Source organism: Pavona decussata, unplaced genomic scaffold, assembly GCF_977016875.1.
Source record: "Pavona decussata unplaced genomic scaffold, jaPavDecu1.1 SCAFFOLD_84, whole genome shotgun sequence".
Lineage (NCBI taxonomy): Eukaryota > Metazoa > Cnidaria > Anthozoa > Scleractinia > Agariciidae > Pavona > Pavona decussata.
Genome location: NW_028145502.1, coordinates 6122067 through 6139950, shown reverse-complemented (window position 1 = coordinate 6139950; position 17884 = coordinate 6122067). Strand labels below are relative to the sequence as shown.

Below are 17884 nucleotides of genomic sequence, written 5' to 3'. Positions count from 1 at the left end.
GATTTAGCAGATAATATAAAAAGAAAAGATTTGGTAGATAACATAGAAAGGAAAGATTTGGTAGATAACATTAAAAGAAAAGATTTAGTAGATAACATTAAAAGAAAAGATGTGGCAGATAACATAAAAGGAAAAGATTTAGTAGATAACATTAAAAGAAAAGATGTGGCAGATAACATAAAAAGAAAAGATTTGGTAGATAATATAAAAAGGAAAGATTTAGTAGATAACATTAAGAAAAAAGATTAAATAGATAACATTAAAAGAAAAGATTTAGTAGCTAGGAAAGATTTAGTAGATAACATAAAAAGAAAGGGTTTAATAGATAACATTAAAAGAAAAGATTTGGTAGATAACATTAAAAGAAAAGATTTAGTAGCTAGGAAAGATTTAGTAGATAACATGAGAAGAAAAGATTTAATAGATAACATTAAAAGAAAAAAATTAGCAAAAAACATTAAAAGAAAAGATTTGGTAGCTATGAAAAGATTTAGTAGATAACATAAAAAGAAAAGATTTATTAGATAACATTAAATAAAAGATTTGGTAGATAACATTAAAAGAAAAGATTTAGTAGATAACATTAAAGGAACGATTTAGTAGATAGCACTAAAAGAAAAGATTTGGCAGATAACATAAAAGAAAAGAATTTAGCAGATGAAAAAAGAAAAGTTTAGTAGCTAAGAAAGATTTAGTAGATAACATAACAAGAACAGATTTAGTAGATAGCATGAAAAGAAAAGCTTTAGTAGGTAAAATAAAAAAGGAAAAGATTCAGTAGATAAATTCAGTAAAAAAAACACTTAAGTTCGTTGATTCACGTAATTTATCAACTAAAGTGAATATTGATTCGTTAGACACAGGTCAGACTGCACCCTTAATGTTGCCAGGGAAACGATACGGTGTAGAAGAGAAAATAAGGACCTCAGCAGAGACGACGACGACACCAACGAAAGCAAAACTTAAAAATTACATTAGTGTTTTCTGAAAAAAAATTCGTAATGTTGTGTAATGTGGCCGGACTATAGGAGCTAACTTCGTGTGGGCGGTTTTAAAGTTCAGAAAAAGAAAAGAAAATTAATTATCAAGACATGCGTTCACGTTCTCCATAAAACTTTACATTTGGTCTTTTTACGGTGCTGTTTTGCAGAGGAAGGCAAAGAAATGTACGAAAGTGTATAATGCACGTACATAGTTTTATTCTAATTAAAACTATTGTATTTCTGACGTTCTCGTTGACGTCGTCGTCGTGGCTACTTAAGCTCCCCATTAATAGATAACTTAGGTGGCCATTTGCTCATTGTAGGTGTTTGTTTACCCGAAAGCAACAATATAAAATAAGGACAGTCTTGATCTATTTCTTGATACGTATTAAGTCATTTGTAGACTGATAGAAACAAGACGGTACAAAACATATTGCCATGAGTGATTAGTAGTTAAACATCCAATGAAGCTGCTTTTTTTAGTAGCGAGCCACTGTGACTACCTACAGAAACGGACGCTAAATGAGGTTCATGGCTAAGGGGTTTTTCTTAGGAAACGTACAAGGGGCACAAATGCGCCAATACGTATGTTTCCTACAGAAACGGATGGAGAACTTACCATGAGCACAATTGCATCTTCAACTGATAGTGTTAATGGACTCATTTTGTGTCCAGTCGTTGGAATTGGATATACTTATTGTACAGTAAAATGTTTCAATCCATCAAAAGAGGTTGAACGGATTGTCCGTATTATGAATTTGTCCGTCATATAAAGGGAGAGTTTACATGTTCATTTGGTCTTACTGGGACCAAGTTAACTGTCCGTAATATGCCGCCTGGCATACAGAGGTGTCCGTATTATGTGAGGTTTTCAAGGCAGAGGCTCTACTGTAGCAATTAATAAGCATATAACAGTTCGTGAAGACCGTGTTAATAACTCGATTACTCATTAAACAGCTCAGGTTCTTATGAAATTCCAGCTAACATGTCATTTGCAAACGTGGCGGAACAATTGGGTTTTTGTAATTCAGTCATTCTGATCAGCTATCCGTTTATTGTCTGGATTACTTTTGAAATACCTCCTAGAAACCCTATTTTGGCGTTTGTTCCGTTGTCAAGCATGTTTGCTGGAGCGTGTACAAAAGGCTCAATTAAGGGTTTTAAGATAACATTTGGTAATATAATTGTAGAAACTTAAAAAAAGATAACGTTTGTCCAGTTGCCAAGCATGCTTGCCGGAGCGTGTACAAAAGGCTCCATTAATGCTTTTGAGATAACATTTGGTAATATAACTGTAGAAAATAAAGAAGGAAACGTTTGCCCAGTTACCATGCATACTTGCTGGAGCGTATACAAAAAGCTTCATTAATACTTTTTAGTTAACATTTGGTAATATAACTGTAGAAATTAAAGAAGGAAACGTTTGCCCAGTTACCATGCATGCTTGCTGGAGCGTATACAAAAGGCTCCATTAATACTTTTTAGGTAACGTTTGCTAATATAACTGTAGAAATTAAAGAAGAAAACGTTTGCCCTTTACCATATGCATGCTTGCTGGAGCGTATACAAAAGGCTCCATTAATACTTTTTAGGTAACATTTGGTAATGCAACTGTAGGAACTTAAAGAAGATAATTTGTAAAATAAGAGAAGCCTTAAATAAAGCCTGTGAACCTGAAGCTGCAATTTTCACATGAAAAGTCTTTGTGTGCAGAGACTGGTTTAGACGTATCCATGTCATTTCTTTCAACGCCTCAAAGATGTTCGCAAAATCAGGCGCCTAGCCTTCTTCCTGTCTCACCAATGTATAAATGTTTGCATAAAATAAGTACATTTTTATGCAATGAATGATAATACATGTATCAACAATAGGAATGCTGATTTGTTGTAACAGAGGGCATTTTTCTTAATTTTCCTTTCACCGAGGGCAAAATTACTTTCTCCTGATTGGTCGAACGGCGAAAATAATCGCTCCTCATTAGCTGAGCACACCAGGTCTACATTTTTGTTGGTTTCCTCATTTTGTGTCCAAAAACAACGAGTTCTTTGAGGTTCATGGGAGTTCAACTCTTTAATTAAGCCGGATTGTTTGAACCAAAAATACATGGAAATCAAGTGCTGTACCTAGAAAGGAAATTCGTAAAGGTTAAGCTTTCGTGTCTCTTACAAAAAACATCAAAATATTTTTTGCGTCAAGGCTAAAAACTTGGATCGGATTGATATTTGCTTGGCTGAGAAACTGAAATCAGTCGTCATGGCGACCAAGTGCTTTCACCTCGTTATTTCTTCTTACAACGAACGATAACCGAGCATAACAGTGTCCTTTAGATGGGAGGAAGGAGCAGGTCAAATTCAGTAGAAGGGGTTCCTTCTTTGGATCCACCGTTTGCAATTTTTGTCAATCTATGTTCGTGTTATTTTCAAGGGGCAGGAAGCTTCACAACGCATGTAAACAATTAATTGATGCCTCGCCTTACTTTTTATCGTTGTTAGTTTGCTCCTGAATTACACTTGTATTCTCTTTTAATTACATCTGTGTAATGGTAACTCTTCTCGTCAGTTTTGTTTGTTTTGTACACTACGAAAAAAAAAATAATTTGTTTGTTTTGGCTTGCTTACAGTGAGTTTTTTACTGACTGTTTTACGAATTCCTTGATGGTTTTAAGAACATTTTGCCCTCCAAGCGTAATCGCAATGATTCCTCGTAGATTAAGGATTAATTTTTACTTGTAATTTTAAAGTCTTCGCAAATTGGCCCGGTCTCGCAATTTGGGAAACTTTTAAAATGCGCTTTGAAAATTAATCCATAATTCTACTCGGCCTCGTGAGAATAATACTACATGTTATACAGGAGAGTACGGAAAACCATTTCAGTAGAACTGACATTCTAAGCTACATGATTATGTGAGGGGATGGGTGGGTGGGGGGGGGGGGGGGTCCAAAAAATATATCAAAATATCATGTATACTGTAGGTAAATATCGGGATGGGCTATTTGCGAGTTAAGGGCCGTTTCAACATTTGCCCAACCATCGTTCAACAAAAAATGTTGAACGGATGTTGGGTAAATGTTCGATTCTGAAGATTAAATAACTCTTAATTTAACTTTCGTTCAAACAAATGAATAAACTGACCACTCCACGCACTTTGCTGGAAATGGGCATATTCTGCTTCCGATTCCACGATCGCTTCTTTTCTTCGAGAGCTGGTGATTTTGAAAATGGATACGGGGCTTAGGTTCGAGGTCAAATTAACTCTACCCGATGTGGTACAGTCATTTCACGTACAGCACTTACCCCATCCCCACAGCGACATCTCGGCCAGCTCCATTATTATGAGCAACCAATGGGGAGGCGACGCGACGGGATATCAACAGACAGCAAAATTTCAATATTCTGTGAGGTTTTTCTCGAGCTATAAAACATGTCATCAAAGGTGAAAGGACCACTTGAAAATGACCGTGATATCTCCGTTTTATGAAGGAAATTACGTTAATTTAAAGAATACCCATAACAGTAAAATAGACCCAATCGCACAATAATAAAACAGAGGTGAGTCAGGTTTATTCATTTTATTGAATGAAAGTAAAATTTAGCGTTATTTGAACTTCAGAATCGACAGTATTTTAGCGGAGCTCGCGCGCGCGCCGCAGGCGCGCGCGGCGGAGCCCCATAGCTAAGAGATTTTTGTAAACCCATCAGTGCGAGAAATTTTGGTTTGGTTATGACGTCACTTCTGTCCGACCGACCGACCGCCCGCCCGTACGTACGCTACTCCATGTACGCCAACATGAAATTAGACACTCAAACCTTTTGCTGCAAATCAGGTTTTTTTCGGCGGGAAAATGCATGGCCAACTGCGCTGCCGGCCGTGTTGTTTGGCAGGAAATTGCATCGCGAACTGCGTTTGAGAAAAAAATAATAATAATTTTGAAGACGACGTGTACGACAAAACACAAACTCAATTTATGAATAAGTCTACAAACATGTAAAGCAAAGAAAGGGAGGTAGAAAGAGATCGAGAAAACAGGCGACGAAAAAGCGAAGTTCGACGTCAAAGAGAGCAATTGAGAGCGGTAGCAAACAGGCGAAACATGAGTGACGAACAAAGAGAGAAAGAACAGGAAAAGGTGCCGAAAAAACCCCGTGTTGCGGCACAGGGTTTGAGTGTCTCATTTCACATTGGCTTACATAGACAAGCGTATGTGCTGTAACCCGGATTGTTTTTCGGCGGGAACTGAGAAATGCATGGCCAACTGCGCTGCCGGCCGCGTTTGTTTGGCGGGAAGTTGCATCGCCAACTGCGTTTGAGAAAAAAAAAACAAAAAAAAATTTTTGAAGACGACAAGATACAAAGTCAATTTTTATATGTGACCAACAGCAGGAGACAGAGCAAGGCAACTAGCGGCGGGAGAAACAAATCGACTGGCACATCATCAGAATCTGGAAGTGAAATCATTTTACTCCGATCCGGCGCGAAACATTGGATTTTTCCTCTGGAAGTGAAACGTTTCGCTCACTTAACGTTGTAAAACGAACGGAAAATCAGCAATGGAATAAAGGGACTGGTTATTCTCAGAAGAGGCGAGTAAATTCATGCAATTTTGTTGACAAAACTTTGCTAGTTTGCTGGTTTGCAAAATATTGTTTTCTTGCAGTTTTGACACGCCGTTTAATTTAAGTTTAAGCTAATACTGCTAACTTCGGAATAGTATTTTGAGCTCATTTTTTCGGTCCATGTTGATTATTTCCCTAGGAGTTTTATTTTCTGATCTCGTCCAATTTTGCCGTCAAACAGCGGGAGAAAGAGCAAGGCGGATCGCGGCCGGAGAAACAAATCGATTCGTTTCAGCAGCTTTTAGAGGCGGCACTTCATAAACAGCGGCCGAATTTGAAGAGAAATTATTTTACTCTAATCCGGCGCGATGAAATGAGCTCATTTTTCGGTCCATGTTCGTTATTTCCCTTGGAGTTTTATTTTCTAATCTCATCCCATTTTGCTTCATTTTAAAAAAAATTTGATTCTGAGCTAAAATAGTCAGCCAAACAAACGTCTCCCAACATTGTATCGTTGGCATAAACTACTGACAAGTTTTTCTCGCATATATTTCTAATTTTAGCATTTATTTCTGACAATCTTGACAGAGAACAAACAAAAATACTTTAAACAGTAGGATATAACCGTAAAGATTAAGATATGTGAGTAATTTTTACTGAAAGTCTTTTCAAAGAACGTTAAAAGCGAATGTAAAATTAAAGTGTGATTTCATTTTCATCAAAACAAAGTTTACGCAAAACATTCATTCGCTTGTTTTTTGTGAATTTTTAAAGATCGTTGTTTAGTTTATTTCTGTAGTTATTGCTGTGAATTATCACAATGCTTTTTTCATTTATTACTCAAAGATGTATTTGAACTGACAGTGTGTTTTTTGGTTAGTGTATCCATTTTCTCTGAGGTTTATAGCGTACGGCCTTCTTGATAAGCGAAATTTACTAGACAGTGCCGGTAGCGCGCGTTGGCTGTTCACAAACCGTTTTGCCTCGATCATCTTAAAAACTAAAAACAATGATAAAAACAGAAAATATCATTTTGAGTCCATTTAAATTCCGCTTTTATAACACAGAGGGCAAACTTTTTCTAAAACTATCAAGGAACTTCGTAAAACAGTCAGTAAAACACTCATCGAAGGCGCAAGCAAACCAACAAATTATTTAATTTTTTCGTAGCGTACAAAACAAACAAAACCGACGAGAACAGTTCCCATTATACACATGTATTAAGAGAGAATACAAGTTTAATTCAGGAGCAAACTAACAACGATAAATCAAATGATAAATAATAATGATAAATCAATTAATTGTTCACCTGTGCTGTGAAGCTTCCTACCGCTTGGACATCACACGAACATAGATCGATAAAAATAGCAAACGATGGATCCAAAGAAGGAACTTGCGGAGTAATTTCTTCCTGCTCCTTCCTCCCATCAAAAGGACACTTTCATGTTCGGTTATCGTTCGTTGAAAGCACTTGGACGCCATGGCTGATTTCAGTTTCTCAACCAAACAAAATAAAACCAATCCGATCCAAGTCTTTAACTTTTGACACAAATAATCTTTTGCTGTTTCTTGCGAGGGACACCAAAATCAACCTTTAAGAATTTCCTTCCCAGCTGCAGCACTTGATTTCCATGTATTTTTGGTACAAAGAACCCGGCTTAAAGAGTCGAACTTCGAAAGAACCTCAAAGAACTTGTTTATTTGGACACAAAATGCAAATGTAAAACTGTCGTGCTCAGCCAATCAGGAGCGAGTATTTTCGCCGCTCGACCAATCAGGAGTAAGTAATTTGGCCCTCGGTGAAAGGAAAATTACGAAAAACTGCCCTCTGTTACAACAAATCAGCATTCAGTAATTTTGCCCTTTGTTTTACATTGTTATTGTTGATGAGCAGTTAGCTGCATATGCATTAAAAATGTACTACATAAAAGCAGAATTGATGAGGAACTCATAAGGTTATTACGTTCATACAATAAGCAGACTTCTATTGTGGAGCTCCGCTTTTAGGCTTGGCTAAATATATATATTATTTCCCATACAAAGTCTTATAACGCGTTTAAATTCTCAAAGGCTGCCTGTAACCCGATACCACTTGCACCCAAAGGTCATCTTCTTACCAGTAATTAATTATTACACGCTCTCCAGACGCGAGCTTGGGCCGCCTATGCTGTCACGTACTCGATGGTCGTCTTCCTATCATCACTTCATTCTAGCCTTTCACGCAGTCGTTTTTAGGGGACTCGTATTACCTCCTCCCCACAAGGAGGTAATACGAATCCCCTAAAACACGACTGCGTGGGAGGCTACGCTTCATCCTTGTGATGAATTCCCTTACAAGAGCATAGTTCAATTAAGAGCAGTTTCGTGTCCCATAAAATATTTCACTCAGTCAATGTTGCTCCTACTGAAATCTAAATAAACGTCAAGAAAAGCAGAACACAGGAAAATCACTCCTTGTTGCTTCGCAGTGATCTTTAAAGGGGAAGTACCACGAAAATTCTACGTCATTTCAAAACCAGAAAATGCTTGTCTAACAACAAAAACAAAAAAATTATCTAGTTTTGTCATAAATTATCACCCCAGTGCAAAAAAAATGTCGATTAGTGTCTCTGGCCAGAGCCATAGTAGGTCGGAATGAATTGAAACTTGAAAAATGTTAGGGTAATGTTTTTCAAGTTTTCGCATTTTTGTACTTCCAAAATGCGCTAGAACAGAGTACGAGTTGTTCCTGTCAAGTATTGAGTTGATTTCTCTCCTCTCGTTGTTCTAGAATTATTTTGTAGCAAAGTGAAGGTCTTATTTCACAATTATTAACAAAAGAGGTCAAAACTCCCCATGATTTCAAGGGCATAATTAAGCTCTGTGTGTTTATAACTGCATGGGAGCCGGGCGGTGCGAACGAAACTGCCCCGAAACAAATTGTTAAAAAATTAGTTTATCCACGAATATTTTTCCTATTAAAACGGTTGAAATATATTTGTAGAGCTTGAAACACCGAAATGAGACAAGAAAGTCCACAAGGATTCCGATACTTCACTGGTTTATTTGCTTGTCTCGATTTTCACAACGTTCACTAAATTGGTTCCATTGCGATTGAAAACGGTGCTCTGCGCGGCGAAGGCGCGCGCGCGGAGCGCTATAGCCAAGAGAAATTAATAAGCCCATCAATACGAGAAATGACGTCACTTCCGTCCGTCCGTCCGTACGCAGCACTACAGGAAAACTCAAGTGTGTGAAGCTGTGTTGTTTTAGGAAAATTTTGCACTCTATAATAAACGCGTCATCGCGATGAGTCCTCGTACAATTAAGGATTAATTTGCGAAAACTTTTAAAATACGCGTGAAAATTAATCCTTAATTCTACTCGGCTTCATGCAATTACATATACATATTAGCTTTCTCACACACTGACTTGTCAAAACTATTTTGATACAAAACTATATTAATCTCGTTTACTTAACTAAGAGAACTGGTCATAACAAGTTTGCTCGAAGATCCACCTTGTCTGGAGTAGGGGCTATAGAACACCATACCTATTCTGTGAACATAACCAACACAATTTTATTGGCTTTAAGATTTGAGTTGACACAGAAATATTTAGCTACCAAGAGTCACCATTGCTAGATAAACAAGAAAAATGAGGTTCTAATCTCATCGTTATTTTTACTGCTAAGTAGAGGAGTGGCTATGCAATAAAGAGACCATCGTTTGAGGTTGAGGAAGGGGAGTGCAGGCAGAGGCCACCATCTATTATGGGGTTTGGTCTTTCCTAATGCTGTTCTTATCTTATCCGCAATTTTAAACGTGAGTCATCCAAACTAATCATATAATCTCAACAATGCACAGCCTCCAACAACTTAAAATTCAACGCCAATTCTGCTAACTCGAATTATTTTTGTTTCCCTCCTGAGTTGAAGTCATCGGGATTCTACTGTGACTCCAAAGCTTGCTATGAGGAATTTTCATTAATCATGGTGTGTTTAAGCTCAATGTGAACGCCGCCAAAATTGTTGTCTCCAACAAAATCGTTGTTGACTGTGAGTATTCTTTTTTTTTTTTTTTCCAGGGATGGTTAAGTGGAGCGCGCACAAAAAAAAAAAAAAAAGAAAAAAAAAAGCGTCGCCTCGTGGGAAGCAATTTTCACGCTGGCTCGCTTTACTACCCCCAAGAAAAAGCAAGGGTCTACTCGCAAATTAAATCATCGAGCTAAATTGCCTGATCACAGAGCATTCAACCAACATACGCTGGTCCAGCATAATGGAGAGCAGAGTGCCAAACATTCTTACATCGAAAATATACAGTAATGTTGGAACATTTAGCTGGGGCTTCAAACACACTAACGACAATGCTGTCAGGGAATTATTTATTTATTTCCGCAAGTCTTCTGTCGGTACATGTTATATCGAGGAAAATCGAAATAATCTACTTTGCAGTTCAATGTTGACTTGTAGGTAATTTTGGCCCGTGTTTCTGAGCCGGCGTAAATGAGTCTTACTCAGAATAAACCCAACCAGCAATAAGTCTCCTGCTACTGATTTTCAGGTACCATTAATTTTGTTGACCAGGAAAAAAAAAAAAAGAAGAAAAGAAAAGTCCGGCTAAAGACGAGACACTATAATTTATAAAAAAAAGACTAAATTTGAAGATAGCTACTGCCCATAAAGATCCGTAAGAAAGGCAAGTTCTGATATCGTAATGTGAAAGCAAGCTGCGTAGAATGTCGGCTACTTAGACCACATACAAACTCTCCTTTCCTAAAGTTGCTCGCAGAGATGTTAACTCGCCCAAAATGTCAAAATATGCCCGTATAAAAGAAGTACCTGTCTTTAAATAAACAGATGCAATAATGCGACACTCTCAAAAGTAAAAAGTGACTTGTATGTAAAATTGGAGCAATGGCATGGGCGACTTAACTCCACTAAGGAAGAATTGCCATGTAAGACAAGTAACCGGTTACTATGTCTTGTCAGCAATGAAATATGAATAGCCTTTCCTAAATGTAAACTACAAAACAAATCCTATTTAAATGCTAATCCTAGAGTAAAAGACATTGTTCTGGTTTGGCCGGTTTGCTCCCAGGATTTCTGGGTACTGTTCTTTCTAACAACGATGGCTGAATTCGCTGGATCTGTTGCATCATCAGTTGGAATGATTGCTCGACATTCAGGCCAGTCTAAAGAAAACACAAAACAAATGTTAGAGCAGCGGCAGTGCTGTGAACACAGCAACACCAAGGCTGCTTTCAAGTGAATAACACAGTTAAATCAGGCATGTTTCCAATTGTCAACACCTATATGAATGCTGCTTTTAAGCGTGAACACTGCCATACTCACGATCGTATAAGGCCTGTTTTTCAAGTACAAACCTATATCAAGGCTGCTTTCAAGCGTGTTACAGCTACATCTCATTGTTTTCAAGTGTGAACAGAACTATAAGAACGCTGCTTTCAGTTGTGAAGAGAACACAGCTATATCAGTGCTATTTTCAAGTGTAAACACAAATATAAGGAAACTATCAGGGGTACATGTATTTCCAGAGCAGGGTTTATTCTAAAGGATGGCATTGCCAGGTCACCGTAAATAAAAACAAACAGGCACATACAATTTGCAGAAGTGTGTCAAACGTGGCGCTCAAATTTCACCAAGGCGGGCTATGTTACCGCAAAAAAGAGTCTTACAGACTAAATGCATCATACCTTTGGGAGCAAGGGTAATATTTTGAAATCGTTTTTTCACCACACTTGAAAAACGCCACATTACAAATTTCATCTGGCATCAAAGCAACCTATAAAAGTGGGGTTGGGTATATTCGTTATAAGTTACACTGTATGTGCTGGTCACTGGGTATAGATGTTAACGATACTGTTATAAAGTTAGCCTGCGTAGCAGTCGTTTCCTTTTCCTTTAAGCCAAGCGGGGCAAGCGCGCGAGGGCATTGGGATAAATTGAGGAAAAAAGTAGGAGCGGGGGAGGGGCAGGGAATAAAAGGAAGCGTTTCCTTTCCTTCCCCCCCCCCCCCCCCGCTCCTACTTTTTTACTCCTTTTTGCCCAATGCCCTCGCGCGCTTCCCTTGGCTTGAAGGAAAAGGAAACGACTGCTACACAGGCTATTATAAAGTCTGAAAACTTGCATGGATTTAACATAGAAGAGGTCCGTTTCTCATAAGCATTTTTCAGATCCGTTTCTACCAACTAGTAATCGCTACTTGTGTTTACTGTCCCATTGTGATTAGAGTTTCAATGTTTGTTAGATGATAAAAATTGTCAGTAATGGAAAAATATTTACGACGCTATTTTTTGGGCTAAAATAGTTAAAGGAATTTTATTTGGCGCTGATAACACCTTGTTTACCTTACTTTGATGAGTTTCTACCAGACTTGACCTTTAACCAATCCTTTCCAGGAAATAACTATTGCTCCTATTGTTAATCAATCTTAGTTAATATTCTTGGGTTCTTCTACCACATTAATGGCAGTTGATGTTACCTTGAAAAATGAAGATATCCGAATAACGATATCTGTACTTTTAAGATGTTTGAAAGTAAATACTACGATTTTACAGTGATTATGAAGGTAAATATCCATTGTGGTAATTCTGCTATCGGCCACATACTGAATACAGTGTATATAATTTGAGTGATAAATTGGACACTGTGCACGTTAAAATAATACTTTTACGGAAATAATTATCAGGAAACACATCACAGGTCTCAAAGAGGTTATGTATTAACTTTAGAGACCATGTTTTACCTAACTGGGTACCAGAAAATTACATAATCAGAGGTCTGAAATAGAGTCAGGATTTGGAGAACCAGACAGTGCACTGAACCTCACAAAAATTCTAACGATCAGCCACACTGATAGCAGGCTCATCTTCACAAGGGTTTCTGTTCTGCAGCCAACTCAAAATGTACCAACAGCTAGCCACGTTATCAGCCACAGAACATGATTTTCCGTTCACAGTAACTTTCACCAAGACTTCTTTGGACTTGGCTCCATCGACCTGATATCACTATTAAAGGGTTTCTGTTGCCCAATGCTACAAGATATTCTGCGACGTCTGATATGAAGGATGCGTTGGGTGCTGTATATGAAGTTGTTTTTTTGTTTGGGGTCACATGACCAGGATTGAGAATACGTTTTGGGTCATTTTCAGACAACGAGGTTGTTCTGGAGTATTGTATTTTGTTTTAGAAAAGGATTATACAGTTACTTGGAACCAAACTTCGGTAATCATTCCACCTTCTAACAGTGTAACCTACCTTGGCTGATGTCTCAATTAATGGGATGTTCACATCAGATGAATTGCAGTATTCTAACACTTCATCTTTCATTACTTCTCTTTCCTCTTCTAAATCCTAGAATGAGAAATCGGAAGTGTGTATCAGTCATCTTGACCCCTTAATTGGTTAAAGGGAAGCAGGGACCAGGGGAATCAGAACTCATTTGGGTTCCCACATACATGTATGTTGGATCTGTCTCGAGTTTCATGGTGTCATTTTCAGCACGCATGCATGTAGCATGTTAATCAGGTGTACAGCGCTGCACATTTATCATATTATTTATTTGCATCCTATCTGTTTACACTTGGTTATTTATTTTTTTATTTATCTTTTCTTGTAATATCAGATAATTTACGGTAGGCCAGCAACTCATTCATAAAAATACAATAAAATAAATAAATAAATAAATAAATAAATAAATAAATCACTTCATTTAAGTGTCAATGTATTTAGTGCAGAGCACTAATTGGGGACACTTTCCAGATCGAATTAGAATTTAGAAGTGTTGGTTTTTGAGGAGAAGGGAAAACCGGAGTACCCAGGGAAAACCCACTTGGAGCAAAGACAAGAACCAACAACAAACTCAACCCACAAATGACGCCGACTCTGGGAATCGAACCCGGGCCACACTGGTGGGAGGCGAGTGCTCTCAGCACTGCATCATCCCTGTTCTCATGAAATTGTATAAATTATGTACATGTATAGCAGAAACAAATATAAGATTTTACCAACACAGTTGATATTAGGTACATGTAATTTGGTCACTGTAAAGAGATTTGAGTAACAGTTGACGTTTTGAGCGTAAACCCTTTGTGATTCCCTCTTACATGTACATGTACAAAGGACTTACACTGCAAACATCAGCACTTGAATCTCTTTACATATGTATGGTGTCTGAATTACTTGATTAACTCTGTTGATAAAAAAAATAAATAAATAAAAAAAAAAAAACATTTGTTTGCAATCCTTACTGTACAGCACCATAGTATCTTAAGAAACTACATGTACACTGTGCATGAAACTCACATATCAATGTATAGAAGAACTTACCAACTTATTTCCAACAATGACCATCGGGATAGCTGAAGTGAGTTAATGATCTTGGATGATCTTGCTTCTGAGATCCTGGAGCTCGTGCCAACTGGATACAGAATTGATGGCAAACAACACTAAGAATGCATCACCTGTCGCTACTGATGAATCACGGAATGAGCTGTATTCTTCCTGCCCTGCTGTATCAACTATCTCCACATCATCTAATTTTCCATTATATTCAATCTGCATTAAAAGATTGTAGAATTAAAATTAACAACTAATTTTACAAAACTGGTGATGTCATCACCTTTCTCCTTTTACAAGAGTAACATCACAGCTGTCATTTATTTTACACATTTTGGGTCAAATTCTGCAAGAGGTGTCTGAAACCTACAAATATGTACATGTATGGCACTCTCATGTATGAAAGCAATGTAACCCAACATCATTGGAAATTAGAAAAAAATATTCAATTAGTAGTCGATAAGCACATAAACTTTGCTGCAGTGCATGTCTGTGCTAAAGCTGTATTGTACAGTATGTATACCTATTATAATTCAGAGATTTGTCGATAATGTTAAATACCCTCTGCAAACATGGTTAACTTTGAAATTTGTTGCATTAACTACACACCTGAAAATGCTACAGTATGCTGGAAATGTAACCTACATGTACAGCTATCAGAGCACCTTTCATGTACAGGTGAACATGACTGTTAATCAAACGGTAAAAAAATATCAAAAATGTAATTATTTAATTTACACATCCAATCTGTGTATGTATGTGGTGTTAAATCAAGTATATTCTGTAGTTCAAGTAGAAATATCCTGGGTACCCACAAGGTGCGGTGCAGAGGAGTTTTTGTTCTGCAGCCAGCTCAAAATGTACAAACAGCTAGCGACGTTATCAGCCACAGATCATGATTTTCCAGTCACAGTAACTTTCCACAAAACCTCTTTGGACCTGGCTCCATCGATCTGATATCACTATTAAGGGGTTGATGTTGCCTAATGCTACAAAATATTTTGAGACTTCTGATGTGAAGGATGCTTTGAGTGCTGTATATGAAGTTGGTTTTTGTTTTATTTTGGGTCACATGACCTACTAGGATTGAGAATACGTTTTGGGTCACTTTCGGACCGCGGGGTTGTTCTGGAGTATTGTATTTGTTTTAGAAAAGGATTATACAGTTACTTGGAACCAACTTTCGGTAATCATTCCACCTTCTAACAGTGTAACCTACCTTCGCCGATGTCTCAATTAATGTGATGTTCACATCAGATGAATTTGCACTTATTCTAACACTTCATCTCTCATAACTTCTCTTTCCTCTTCTAAATCCTAGAATGCGAAATGAGAAATTTGGAGGTGTGTATCAGCTATCTTAACCCCTTAATTGGCTAAAGGGAAGCAGAGACCAGTGAAAACAGAACTTATTTTGGTTCCCATGTACATGTATGTTGGATCTGTCTTGAGCTTCACGGTGTCATTTCCAGTACGTCTACATGTAGCATGTTAATCAGGTGTAAAGCGCAGCACATGTACATGTTTACTACACACTAGACTGTTTTTTGTTGTTTTTTTCTTGCTTTGTGTACATGTTTGTGCGTGTGTCCTATCTGGTTACGCTGTTTTTTTTTTTTTTTCCTTTTATAATTTAATTGCATCCTATCTATTACACTGGTTTATTTATTTATTTATTTATTTATTTATTTATTTATTTATTTATTTATTTATTTTTTCTTGTAATATCAGATAATTTATGGTAGGCCAGCAACTCATTCATAAAAATATAATAAAATAAATAAATAAATAAATAAATCACTTAATTTAAGTGTCAATGTATTTAGCGCAGAGCACTACATGTAACTGGGGACACTTTCTAGATCAAATTGTAATTTAGAAGTGTTGGCTTTTGAGGAGAAGGGAAAACTGGAGTACCCAGAGGAAAACCTCTCGGAGCAAAGATCACAACTAACAAACAACTGAACCCACATACAGTGTATGACACTGAGTCTGGGAATCGAACCCGCGGATTGCTGGGAGGCGAGTGCTCTTAGCACTGCGTCATCCCTGCTCCCCTGAAATTGTACATGTACATGTATAGCTGAAACAAATGTAAGATTTACCAACACACTTGATATTAGGTACATGTAATTTTGCCACAGTGACTGTAAAGAGATTTGAGTACTGACATTTCGAGTGTAAACCCTTTGTGATTCCCTCTTACATGTGCATGTACAAAGAACTAACACTGGAAACATCAGCACTTGAATCTCTTTACATATGAATGGTGTCTGAATCACCTGATTAACTCTGTTGATAAAAAAAAAAAAAAAAAAAAAAAAAAAACAACAACAACATTTGTTTCCAATCCCTACTGTACAGCACCATAATTTACATGTACACTGTGCATGAAACTCACATATCAAATGAATGTATAGAAGGACTTACCAACTTATTTCCAACAATGACCATCGGGATAGCTGAAGTGAGTTAATGATCTTGGATGATCTTGCTTCTGAGATCCTGGAGCTCGTGCCAACTGGATACAGAATTGATGGCAAACAACACTAAGAATGCATCACCTGTCGCTACTGATGAATCACGGAATGAGCTGTATTCTTCCTGCCCTGCTGTATCAACTATCTCCACATCATATAATTTTCCATTATATTCAATCTGCATTAAAAGATTGTAGAATTAAAATTAAGAGCCATTGTCTAAGAAAACCAGGCAGAGGTGAAAGATGGGGGTCGGCCGATTTCCTTCAAACTTTCACCATTTAATGTCTGTCCGAAATGATAATGAATGATGCTATTTAGCAATTCTCCTGCTGTTGCGTTTCGTAGTTTGACCACCCCCCCTGGTTTTGACTCTCACTGACCCTGATGTCACGCAAAATATATGCAGAATTTGAAGCTCAATAAAATATATTTTGCGTCATTTCTGGGGACTCATATCGATTGCTTGTATTGTTTACCGTCTAAAAAACGTTGTTAACGGAAAATATCCCGACTTAACATAAAACTTAATTTTTTATAGAATTTTGAAACTTCCTTGCGATCGCGAAAATGTTTTGGGCCAAATGTGAGGCAATTTCGAAACGGTTTTTCTCAGAGGTGCGGCGTTTCTTTCCGAAAATTTCAAGATATATTTTAAGCCAAACATCTGTTCTCCCAAAATCAGCAAACTCTAACTTGAGCCATTAAAATGCGTTTGCATGAGCCACGCTCGAAGTCAAAGATGATTCGGTATTTTTGCTAATAAAGTTCCACAGCGGGTTTTTCTTTATTTCATCTTCTTCTTCTTTTTTTTGTTTTTGGATAAGCTCGATGCAGCTATCCTAACTCTCCGAGGTAGAACTTCCCTGGAAGATTTAGTTGAGTGACGCTTTGGGCAGGATAACATCAAATCGTTGTTAGCTCACAGTTGATTTGATAAAGCGTGACATGTCACGGTAATTGGCAATTTTGTCTAACGTCATCATAAACAGAACACATTTCTCGCTTATTTGCATTTAAACTTGGTAACAGCAAGCTTTTCCTTGATACTAGATTAAGTCTTGGAGTCAGTCTGTTGTCGATAATTGTTAACCAAAATAAAAACAGCAACAAATACTTGTGAAACTTGCCACGGCAAGAGAAGCTTGATGACCGAACCTCCGGTATGTTCGTTACATAACAGACAATTGAAAGAACAACTAATCTTTCTTCTGTAATGCGTTGGGTTCCGCCATGGATCTGAAGTGCTCTTTCTGGTCTGTTTATTCGCCTTCTGGCGCTGAAGGTGTTGGTTTGAGGATTTGTCTCTTGCTATCCTGTACACGAGATATTGGGGACTTTACGAACCAGAACGCAACGCAGTTTGGAAACACCGAAACCGAGAAGGGCCCGGGGAGAGAACGCCGTCACGAGCGCGGGAAAAACAAAGTTACGAATGCGAATGCGACGACAGCCCAGAGGCAGAGCGTTGCAAATCCTTTAAAATCAGTTGACAAACAAGTTTTCGTTTTATAGCTGGTATAAACATC

At 37.6% G+C, this 17884-nt stretch overlaps 2 pseudogenes across 2 annotated transcripts in view; both read right to left on the bottom strand.

Moving 5' to 3' along the window:
• Nucleotides 1–12878, bottom strand: part of LOC146475649 (ras-like protein 1) — a 491817-nt pseudogene extending 478939 nt beyond the window's left edge. The window contains exon 1 of the transcript XR_014865893.1: nt 12796–12878. The product of XR_014865893.1 is annotated as a ras-like protein 1 (transcript). The remainder of the gene's footprint in view (nt 1–12795) is intronic.
• On the bottom strand, nt 8733–17883 carry LOC146475648 (ras-like protein 1; annotated as a pseudogene). Its single transcript, XR_014865927.1, has 5 exons — nt 17789–17883; nt 17473–17692; nt 13867–14094; nt 12796–12891; nt 8733–10709 (listed from the first exon to the last, which is right to left on the bottom strand). The product of XR_014865927.1 is annotated as a ras-like protein 1 (transcript).
• Between the last annotated feature and the right edge of the window lies 1 nt (nt 17884).